The sequence below is a fragment of the Borostomias antarcticus genome (assembly GCF_949987555.1).
Source record: "Borostomias antarcticus genome assembly, chromosome: 13".
Lineage (NCBI taxonomy): Eukaryota > Metazoa > Chordata > Actinopteri > Stomiiformes > Stomiidae > Borostomias > Borostomias antarcticus.
Genome location: NC_140246.1, coordinates 16,511,495 through 16,526,469, shown reverse-complemented (window position 1 = coordinate 16,526,469; position 14,975 = coordinate 16,511,495).

Sequence of the window (14,975 nt, the reverse complement as noted above, 5' to 3'; positions counted from 1 at the left end):
ACAACCTCACACACCCTCAAACAACCTTAACCAACCTCACACACCCTCACACAACCTCAAACAACCTTAACCAACCTCACACACCCTCACACACCCTCACACAACCTCAAACAACCTTACACAACCTCATATGACCTCAAACACCCTCAAACTCACACAACCTCACACAACCTCACACAACCTCAAACAACCTTAACCAACCTCACACACCCTCACACAACCTCAAACAACCTTAACCAACCTCACACACCCTCACACACCCTCACACAACCTCAAACAACCTTACACAACCTCAGATGACCTCAAACACCCTCAAACTCACACAACCTCACACAACCTCACACAACCTCAAACAACCTTAACCAACCTCACACACCCTCACACAACCTCACATGACCTCACACACCCTCACACAACCTCAAATGACCTTACACAACCTCACATGACCTCAAACACCCTCAAACTCACACAACCTCACACAACCTCACACAACCTCAAACAACCTTAACCAACCTCACACACCCTCACACAACCTCACATGACCTCACACACCCTCACACAACCTCACACAACCTCAAACAACCTTAACCAACCTCACACACCCTCACACAACCTCAAACAACCTTAACCAACCTCACACACCCTCACACACCCTCACACAACCTCACATGACCTAACACACCCTCACACACCCTCACACAACCTCACATGACCTCACACACCCTCACACACCCTCAAACAACCTTAACCAACCTCACACACCCTCACACAACCTCAAACAACCTTACACAACCTCATATGACCTCAAACACCCTCAAACTCACACAACCTCACACACCCTCAAACAACCTTAACCAACCTAACACACCCTCACACACCCTCAAACAACCTTAACCAACCTCACACACCCTCACACAACCTCAAACAACCTTAACCAACCTCACACACCCTCACACACCCTCACACAACCTCACATGACCTCACACACCCTCACACACCCTCAAACAACCTTAACCAACCTCACACACCCTCACACACCCTCACACAACCTCACATGACCTCACACAACCTCACACAACCTCACACAACCTCAAACAACCTTAACCAACCTCACACACCCTCACACAACCTCACATGACCTCACACACCCTCACACAACCTCAAATGACCTTACACAACCTCACATGACCTAACACACCCTCAAACTCACACAACCTCAAACAACCTCACACACCCTCACACAACCTCAAACAACCTTAACCAACCTCACACACCCTCACACAACCTCAAACAACCTTAACCAACCTCACACACCCTCACACACCCTCACACAACCTCAAACAACCTTACACAACCTCAAACAACCTTAACCAACCTCACACACCCTCACACAACCTCACATGACCTCACACACCCTCACACAACCTCAAATGACCTTACACAACCTCACATGACCTCAAACACCCTCAAACTCACACAACCTCACACAACCTCACACAACCTCAAACAACCTTAACCAACCTCACACACCCTCACACACCCTCACACAACCTCAAACAACCTTACACAACCTCATATGACCTCAAACACCCTCAAACTCACACAACCTCACACAACCTCACACAACCTCAAACAACCTTAACCAACCTCACACACCCTCACACAACCTCAAACAACCTTAACCAACCTCACACACCCTCACACACCCTCACACAACCTCAAACAACCTTACACAACCTCAGATGACCTCAAACACCCTCAAACTCACACAACCTCACACAACCTCACACAACCTCAAACAACCTTAACCAACCTCACACACCCTCACACAACCTCACATGACCTCACACACCCTCACACAACCTCAAATGACCTTACACAACCTCACATGACCTCAAACACCCTCAAACTCACACAACCTCACACAACCTCACACAACCTCAAACAACCTTAACCAACCTCACACACCCTCACACAACCTCACATGACCTCACACACCCTCACACAACCTCACACAACCTCAAACAACCTTAACCAACCTCACACACCCTCACACAACCTCAAACAACCTTAACCAACCTCACACACCCTCACACACCCTCACACAACCTCACATGACCTAACACACCCTCACACACCCTCACACAACCTCACATGACCTCACACACCCTCACACACCCTCAAACAACCTTAACCAACCTCACACACCCTCACACAACCTCAAACAACCTTACACAACCTCATATGACCTCAAACACCCTCAAACTCACACAACCTCACACACCCTCAAACAACCTTAACCAACCTAACACACCCTCACACACCCTCAAACAACCTTAACCAACCTCACACACCCTCACACAACCTCAAACAACCTTAACCAACCTCACACACCCTCACACACCCTCACACAACCTCACATGACCTCACACACCCTCACACACCCTCAAACAACCTTAACCAACCTCACACACCCTCACACACCCTCACACAACCTCACATGACCTCACACAACCTCACACAACCTCACACAACCTCAAACAACCTTAACCAACCTCACACACCCTCACACAACCTCACATGACCTCACACACCCTCACACAACCTCAAATGACCTTACACAACCTCACATGACCTAACACACCCTCAAACTCACACAACCTCAAACAACCTCACACACCCTCACACAACCTCAAACAACCTTAACCAACCTCACACACCCTCACACAACCTCAAACAACCTTAACCAACCTCACACACCCTCACACACCCTCACACAACCTCAAACAACCTTACACAACCTCAAACAACCTTAACCAACCTCACACACCCTCACACAACCTCACATGACCTCACACACCCTCACACAACCTCAAATGACCTTACACAACCTCACATGACCTCAAACACCCTCAAACTCACACAACCTCACACAACCTCACACAACCTCAAACAACCTTAACCAACCTCACACACCCTCACACAACCTCACATGACCTCACACACCCTCACACAACCTCAAATGACCTTACACAACCTCACATGACCTCAAACACCCTCAAACTCACACAACCTCACACAACCTCACACAACCTCAAACAACCTTAACCAACCTCACACACCCTCACACAACCTCACATGACCTCACACAACCTCACACAACCTCACACAACCTCAAACAACCTTACACAACCTCATATGACCTCAAACACCCTCAAACTCACACAACCTCACACAACCTCACACACCCTCACACAACCTCACATGACCTCACACAACCTCACACAACCTCACACAACCTCAAACAACCTTACACAACCTCATATGACCTCAAACACCCTCAAACTCACACAACCTCACACAACCTCACACAACCTCAAACAACCTTACACAACCTCATATGACCTCAAACACCCTCAAACTCACACAACCTCACACAACCTCACACAACCTCAAACAACCTTAACCAACCTCACACACCCTCACACACCCTCACACAACCTCACATGACCTCACACACCCTCACACAACCTCACATGACCTCACACACCCTCACACAACCTCACACAACCTCAAACAACCTTAACCAACCTCACACACCCTCACACAACCTCACATGACCTCACACACCCTCACACAACCTCACATGACCTCACACACCCTCACACAACCTCAAATGACCTTACACAACCTCACATGACCTAACACACCCTCAAACTCACACAACCTCAAACAACCTCACACACCCTCACACAACCTCACATGACCTCACACACCCTCACACAACCTCACATGACCTCACACACCCTCACACAACCTCACACAACCTCAAACAACCTTAACCAACCTCACACACCCTCACATAACCTCACATGACCTCACACACCCTCACACAACCTCACATGACCTCACACACCCTCACACAACCTCAAATGACCTTACACAACCTCACATGACCTAACACACCCTCAAACTCACACAACCTCAAACAACCTCACACACCCTCACACAACCTCAAACAAACTTAACCAACCTCACACACCCTCACACACCCTCACACAACCTCAAACAACCTTACACAACCTCATATGACCTCAAACACCCTCAAACTCACACAACCTCACACAACCTCACACAACCTCAAACAACCTTAACCAACCTCACACACCCTCACACAACCTCACATAACCTCACACACCCTCACACAACCTCAAATGACCTTACACAACCTCACATGACCTCAAACACCCTCAAACTCACACAACCTCACACAACCTCACACAACCTCAAACAACCTTAACCAACCTCACACACCCTCACACAACCTCACATGACCTCACACACCCTCACACAACCTCACACAACCTCAAACAACCTTAACCAACCTCACACACCCTCACACAACCTCAAACAACCTTACACAACCTCATATGACCTCACACACCCTCAAACTCACACAACCTCACACAACCTCAAACAACCTTAACCAACCTCACACACCCTCACACACCCTCACACAACCTCACATGACCTAACACACCCTCACACACCCTCACACAACCTCACATGACCTCACACACCCTCACACACCCTCAAACAACCTTAACCAACCTCACACACCCTCACACAACCTCAAACAACCTTACACAACCTCATATGACCTCAAACACCCTCAAACTCACACAACCTCACACAACCTCACACAACCTCAAACAACCTTACACAACCTCATATGACCTCACACAACCTCAAACAACCTTAACCAACCTCACACACCCTCACACAACCTCAAACAACCTCACACACACTCAAACAACCTTACACAACCTCATATGACCTCAAACACCCTCAAACTCACACAACCTCACACAACCTCACACAACCTCAAACAACCTTAACCAACCTCACACACCCTCACACAACCTCACATGACCTCACACACCCTCACACAACCTCAAATGACCTTACACAACCTCACATGACCTTACACACCCTCAAACTCACACAACCTCAAACAACCTCACACACCCTCACACAACCTCAAACAACCTTAACCAACCTCACACACCCTCACACACCCTCACACAACCTCACATGACCTAACACACCCTCACACACCCTCACACAACCTCACATGACCTCACACACCCTCACACACCCTCAAACAACCTTAACCAACCTCACACACCCTCACACAACCTCAAACAACCTTACACAACCTCATATGACCTCAAACACCCTCAAACTCACACATCCTCACACAACCTCACACAACCTCAAACAACCTTACACAACCGCATATGACCTCAAACACCCTCAAACTCACACAACCTCACACAACCTCACACAACCTCAAACAACCTTAACCAACCTCACACACCCTCACACACCCTCACACAACCTCACATGACCTCACACACCCTCACACAACCTCACATGACCTCACACACCCTCACACAACCTCACACAACCTCAAACAACCTACCAACCTCACACAACCCTCACACAACCTCACATGACCTCACACAACCTACACACCCTCCACACCCACCACAACCTCAAACAACCTCACACACCCTCACACACCTTACACAACCTCACAACCTCAAACACCTCACACAACCTCACAACCTCACACACCCTCAACACAACCTCACACACCCTCACACAACCTCACATGGCCTAACACACCCTCACACACCCTCACACAACCTCACATGACCTCACACACCCTCACACACCCTCAAACAACCTTAACCAACCTCACACACCCTCACACAACCTCAAACAACCTTAACCAACCTCACACACCCTCACACACCCTCACACAACCTCACATGACCTAACACACCCTCACACACCCTCACACAACCTCACATGACCTCACACACCCTCACACACCCTCAAACAACCTTAACCAACCTCACACACCCTCACACAACCTCAAACAACCTTACACAACCTCATATGACCTCAAACACCCTCAAACTCACACAACCTCACACACCCTCAAACAACCTTAACCAACCTAACACACCCTCACACACCCTCAAACAACCTTAACCAACCTCACACACCCTCACACAACCTCAAACAACCGTAACCAACCTCACACACCCTCACACACCCTCACACAACCTCACATGACCTCACACACCCTCACACACCCTCAAACAACCTTAACCAACCTCACACACCCTCACACACCCTCACACAACCTCACATGACCTCACACAACCTCACACAACCTCACACAACCTCAAACAACCTTAACCAACCTCACACACCCTCACACAACCTCACATGACCTCACACACCCTCACACAACATCAAATGACCTTACACAACCTCACATGACCTAACACACCCTCAAACTCACACAACCTCAAACAACCTCACACACCCTCACACAACCTCAAACAACCTTAACCAACCTCACACACCCTCACACAACCTCAAACAACCTTAACCAACCTCACACACCCTCACACACCCTCACACAACCTCAAACAACCTTACACAACCTCATATGACCTCAAACACCCTCAAACTCACACAACCTCACACAACCTCACACAACCTCAAACAACCTTAACCAACCTCACACACCCTCACACAACCTCACATGACCTCACACACCCTCACACAACCTCAAATGACCTTACACAACCTCACATGACCTCAAACACCCTCAAACTCACACAACCTCACACAACCTCACACAACCTCAAACAACCTTAACCAACCTCACACACCCTCACACAACCTCACATGACCTCACACACCCTCACACAACCTCACACAACCTCAAACAACCTTAACCAACCTCACACACCCTCACACAACCTCAAACAACCTTAACCAACCTCACACACCCTCACACACCCTCACACAACCTCACATGACCTAACACACCCTCACACACCCTCACACAACCTCACATGACCTCACACACCCTCACACACCCTCAAACAACCTTAACCAACCTCACACACCCTCACACAACCTCAAACAACCTTACACAACCTCATATGACCTCAAACACCCTCAAACTCACACAACCTCACACACCCTCAAACAACCTTAACCAACCTAACACACCCTCACACACCCTCAAACAACCTTAACCAACCTCACACACCCTCACACAACCTCAAACAACCTTAACCAACCTCACACACCCTCACACAACCTCACATGACCTCACACACCCTCACACACCCTCAAACAACCTTAACCAACCTCACACACCCTCACACACCCTCACACAACCTCACATGACCTCACACAACCTCACACAACCTCACACAACCTCAAACAACCTTAACCAACCTCACACACCCTCACACAACCTCACATGACCTCACACACCCTCACACAACCTCAAATGACCTTACACAACCTCACATGACCTAACACACCCTCAAACTCACACAACCTCAAACAACCTCACACACCCTCACACAACCTCAAACAACCTTAACCAACCTCACACACCCTCACACAACCTCAAACAACCTTAACCAACCTCACACACCCTCACACACCCTCACACAACCTCAAACAACCTTACACAACCTCAAACAACCTTAACCAACCTCACACACCCTCACACAACCTCACATGACCTCACACACCCTCACACAACCTCAAATGACCTTACACAACCTCACATGACCTCAAACACCCTCAAACTCACACAACCTCACACAACCTCACACAACCTCAAACAACCTTAACCAACCTCACACACCCTCACACAACCTCACATGACCTCACACACCCTCACACAACCTCAAATGACCTTACACAACCTCACATGACCTCAAACACCCTCAAACTCACACAACCTCACACAACCTCACACAACCTCAAACAACCTTAACCAACCTCACACACCCTCACACAACCTCACATGACCTCACACACCCTCACACAACCTCACACAACCTCAAACAACCTTAACCAACCTCACACACCCTCACACAACCTCAAACAACCTTAACCAACCTCACACACCCTCACACACCCTCACACAACCTCACATGACCTCACACACCCTCACACACCCTCAAACAACCTTAACCAACCTCACACACCCTCACACAACCTCAAACAACCTTAACCAACCTCACACACCCTCACACACCCTCACACAACCTCACATGACCTAACACACCCTCACACACCCTCACACAACCTCACATGACCTCACACACCCTCACACACCCTCAAACAACCTTAACCAACCTAACACACCCTCACACACCCTCAAACAACCTTAACCAACCTCACACACCCTCACACAACCTCAAACAACCTTAACCAACCTCACACACCCTCACACACCCTCACACAACCTCACATGACCTCACACACCCTCACACAACCTCAAATGACCTTACACAACCTCACATGACCTAACACACCCTCAAACTCACACAACCTCAAACAACCTCACACACCCTCACACAACCTCAAACAACCTTAACCAACCTCACACACCCTCACACAACCTCAAACAACCTTAACCAACCTCACACACCCTCACACACCCTCACACAACCTCACATGACCTAACACACCCTCAAACACCCTCACACAACCTCACATGACCTCACACACCCTCACACACCCTCAAACAACCTTAACCAACCTCACACACCCTCACACAACCTCAAACAACCTTAGACAACCTCATATGACCTCAAACACCCTCAAACTCACACAACCTCACACAACCTCACACAACCTCAAACAACCTTACACAACCTCATATGACCTCAAACACCCTCAAACTCACACAACCTCACACAACCTCACACAACCTCAAACAACCTTAACCAACCTCACACACCCTCACACACCCTCACACAACCTCACATGACCTCACACACCCTCACACAACCTCACATGACCTCACACACCCTCACACAACCTCACACAACCTCAAACAACCTTAACCAACCTCACACACCCTCACACAACCTCACATGACCTCACACACCCTCACACAACCTCACATGACCTCACACACCCTCACACAACCTCAAATGACCTTACACAACCTCACATGACCTAACACACCCTCAAACTCACACAACCTCAAACAACCTCACACACCCTCAAACAACCTTAACCAACCTCACACACCCTCACACAACCTCAAATTACCTTACACAACCTCACATGACCTAACACACCCTCAAACTCACACAACCTCAAACAACCTCACACACCCTCAAACAACCTTAACCAACCTCACACACCCTCACACAACCTCAAACAACCTTACACAACCTCATATGACCTCAAACACCCTCAAACTCACACAACCTCAAACAACCTCACACAACCTCAAACAACCTTAACCAACCTCACACACCCTCACACAACCTCACATGACCTCACACACCCTCACACAACCTCAAATGACCTTACACAACCTCACATGACCTTACACACCCTCAAACTCACACAACCTCAAACAACCTCACACACCCTCAAACAACCTTAAGCAACCTCACACACCCTCACACAACCTCAAACAACCTTAACCAACCTCACACACCCTCACACACCCTCACACAACCTCACATGACCTCACACACCCTCACACAACCTCAAATGACCTTACACAACCTCACATGACCTAACACACCCTCAAACTCACACAACCTCAAACAACCTCACACACCCTCACACAACCTCAAACAACCTTAACCAACCTCACACACCCTCACACAACCTCAAACAACCTTAACCAACCTCACACACCCTCACACACCCTCACACAACCTCACATGACCTAACACACCCTCACACACCCTCACACAACCTCACATGACCTCACACACCCTCACACACCCTCAAACAACCTTAACCAACCTCACACACCCTCACACAACCTCAAACAACCTTACACAACCTCATATGACCTCAAACACCCTCAAACTCACACAACCTCACACAACCTCACACAACCTCAAACAACCTTACACAACCTCATATGACCTCAAACACCCTCAAACTCACACAACCTCACACAACCTCACACAACCTCAAACAACCTTACACAACCTCATATGACCTCAAACACCCTCAAACTCACACAACCTCACACAACCTCACACAACCTCAAACAACCTTAACCAACCTCACACACCCTCACACACCCTCACACAACCTCACATGACCTCACACACCCTCACACAACCTCACATGACCTCACACACCCTCACACAACCTCACACAACCTCAAACAACCTTAACCAACCTCACACACCCTCACACAACCTCACATGACCTCACACACCCTCACACAACCTCACATGACCTCACACACCCTCACACAACCTCAAATGACCTTACACAACCTCACATGACCTAACACACCCTCAAACTCACACAACCTCAAACAACCTCACACACCCTCACACAACCTCAAACAACCTTAACCAACCTCACACACCCTCACACACCCTCACACAACCTCAAACAACCTTACACAACCTCATATGACCTCAAACACCCTCAAACTCACACAACCTCACACAACCTCACACAACCTCAAACAACCTTAACCAACCTCACACACCCTCACACAACCTCACATGACCTCACACACCCTCACACAACCTCAAATGACCTTACACAACCTCACATGACCTCAAACACCCTCAAACTCACACAACCTCACACAACCTCACACAACCTCAAACAACCTTAACCAACCTCACACACCCTCACACAACCTCACATGACCTCACACACCCTCACACAACCTCACACAACCTCAAACAACCTTAACCAACCTCACACACCCTCACACAACCTCAAACAACCTTACACAACCTCATATGACCTCACACACCCTCAAACTCACACAACCTCACACAACCTCAAACAACCTTAACCAACCTCACACACCCTCACACACCCTCACACAACCTCACATGACCTAACACACCCTCACACACCCTCACACAACCTCACATGACCTCACACACCCTCACACACCCTCAAACAACCTTAACCAACCTCACACACCCTCACACAACCTCAAACAACCTTACACAACCTCATATGACCTCAAACACCCTCAAACTCACACAACCTCACACAACCTCACACAACCTCAAACAACCTTACACAACCTCATATGACCTCAAACACCCTCAAACTCACACAACCTCACACAACCTCACACAACCTCAAACAACCTTACACAACCGCATATGACCTCAAACACCCTCAAACTCACACAACCTCACACAACCTCACACAACCTCAAACAACCTTAACCAACCTCACACACCCTCACACACCCTCACACAACCTCACATGACCTCACACACCCTCACACAACCTCACACGACCTCACACACCCTCACACAACCTCACACAACCTCAAACAACCTTAACCAACCTCACACACCCTCACACAACCTCACATGACCTCACACACCCTCACACAACCTCACATGACCTCACACACCCTCACACAACCTCAAATGACCTTACACAACCTCACATGACCTAACACACCCTCAAACTCACACAACCTCAAACAACCTCACACACCCTCAAACAACCTTAACCAACCTCACACACCCTCACACAACCTCAAATGACCTAACACAACCTCACATGACCTAACACACCCTCAAACTCACACAACCTCAAACAACCTCACACACCCTCAAACAACCTTAACCAACCTCACACACCCTCACACAACCTCAAACAACCTTACACAACCTCATATGACCTCAAACACCCTCAAACTCACACAACCTCACACAACCTCACACAACCTCAAACAACCTTAACCAACCTCACACACCCTCACACAACCTCACATGACCTCACACACCCTCACACAACCTCAAATGACCTTACACAACCTCACATGACCTTACACACCCTCAAACTCACACAACCTCAAACAACCTCACACACCCTCAAACAACCTTAGCCAACCTCACACACCCTCACACAACCTCAAACAACCTTAACATGACCTCACACACCCTCACACAACCTCAAATGACCTTACACAACCTCACATGACCTTACACACCCTCAAACTCACACAACCTCAAACAACCTCACACACCCTCAAACAACCTTAGCCAACCTCACACACCCTCACACAACCTCAAACAACCTTAACCAACCTCACACACCCTCACACACCCTCACACAACCTCACATGACCTCACACACCCTCACACAACCTCAAATGACCTTACACAACCTCACATGACCTAACACACCCTCAAACTCACACAACCTCAAACAACCTCACACACCCTCACACAACCTCAAACAACCTTAACCAACCTCACACACCCTCACACAACCTCAAACAACCTTAACCAACCTCGTACACCCTCACACACCCTCACACAACCTCACATGACCTAACACACCCTCACACACCCTCACACAACCTCACATGACCTCACACACCCTCACACACCCTCAAACAACCTTAACCAACCTCACACACCCTCACACAACCTCAAACAACCTTACACAACCTCATATGACCTCAAACACCCTCAAACTCACACAACCTCACACAACCTCACACAACCTCAAACAACCTTACACAACCTCATATGACCTCAAACACCCTCAAACTCACACAACCTCACACAACCTCACACAACCTCAAACAACCTTAACCAACCTCACACACCCTCACACACCCTCACACAACCTCACATGACCTCACACACCCTCACACAACCTCACATGACCTCACACACCCTCACACAACCTCACACAACCTCAAACAACCTTAACCAACCTCACACACCCTCACACAACCTCACATGACCTCACACACCCTCACACAACCTCACATGACCTCACACACCCTCACACAACCTCAAATGACCTTACACAACCTCACATGACCTAACACACCCTCAAACTCACACAACCTCAAACAACCTCACACACCCTCACACAACCTCAAACAACCTTACCCAACCTCACACACCCTCACACAACCTCAAACAACCTTAACCAACCTCACACACCCTCACACACCCTCACACAACCTCAAACAACCTTACACAACCTCATATGACCTCAAACACCCTCAAACTCACACAACCTCACACAACCTCACACAACCTCAAACAACCTTAACCAACCTCACACACCCTCACACAACCTCACACAACCTCAAACAACCTTAACCAACCTCACACACCCTCACACAACCTCACATGACCTCACACACCCTCACACAACCTCAAATGACCTTACACAACCTCACATGACCTCAAACACCCTCAAACTCACACAACCTCACACAACCTCACACAACCTCAAACAACCTTAACCAACCTCACACACCCTCACACAACCTCACATGACCTCACACACCCTCACACAACCTCACAAAACCTCAAACAACCTTAACCAACCTCACACACCCTCACACAACCTCAAACAACCTTACACAACCTCATATGACCTCACACACCCTCAAACTCACACAACCTCACACAACCTCAAACAACCTTAACCAACCTCACACACCCTCACACACCCTCACACAACCTCACATGACCTAACACACCCTCACACACCCTCACACAACCTCACATGACCTCACACACCCTCACACACCCTCAAACAACCTTAACCAACCTCACACACCCTCACACAACCTCAAACAACCTTACACAACCTCATATGACCTCAAACACATTCAAACTCACACAACCTCACACAACCTCACACAACCTCAAACAACCTTACACAACCTCATATGACCTCAAACACCTTCAAACTCACACAACCTCACACAACCTCACACAACCTCAAACAACCTTAACCAACCTCACACACCCTCACACAACCTCAAACAACCTCACACACCCTCAAACAACCTTACACAACCTCATGTGACCTCAAACACCCTCAAACTCACACAACCTCACACAACCTCACACAACCTCAAACAACCTTAACCAACCTCACACACCCTCACACAACCTCAAACAACCTCACACACCCTCAAACAACCTTACACAACCTCATATGACCTCAAACACCCTCAAACTCACACAACCTCACACAACCTCACACAACCTCAAACAACCTTAACCAACCTCACACACCCTCACACACCCTCACACAACCTCACATGACCTCACACACCCTCACACAACCTCAAATGACCTTACACAACCTCACATGACCTTACACACCCTCAAACTCACACAACCTCAAACAACCTCACACACCCTCACACAACCTTAACCAACCTCACACACCCTCACACAACCTCACATGACCTCACACACCCTCACACAACCTCAAATGACCTTACACAACCTCACATGACCTTACACACCCTCAAACTCACACAACCTCAAACAACCTCACACACCCTCAAACAACCTTAAGCAACCTCACACACCCTCACACAACCTCAAACAACCTTAACCAACCTCACACACCCTCACACACCCTCACACAACCTCACATGACCTCACACACCCTCACACAACCTCAAATGACCTTACACAACCTCACATGACCTAACACACCCTCAAACTCACACAACCTCAAACAACCTCACACACCCTCACACAACCTCAAACAACCTTAACCAACCTCACACACCCTCACACAACCTCAAACAACCTTAACCAACCTCACACACCCTCACACACCCTCACACAACCTCACATGACCTAACACACCCTCACACACCCTCACACAACCTCACATGACCTCACACACCCTCACACACCCTCAAACAACCTTAACCAACCTCACACACCCTCACACAACCTCAAACAACCTTACACAACCTCATATGACCTCAAACACCCTCAAACTCACACAACCTCACACAACCTCACACAACCTCAAACAACCTTACACAACCTCATATGACCTCAAACACCCTCAAACTCACACAACCTCACACAACCTCACACAAC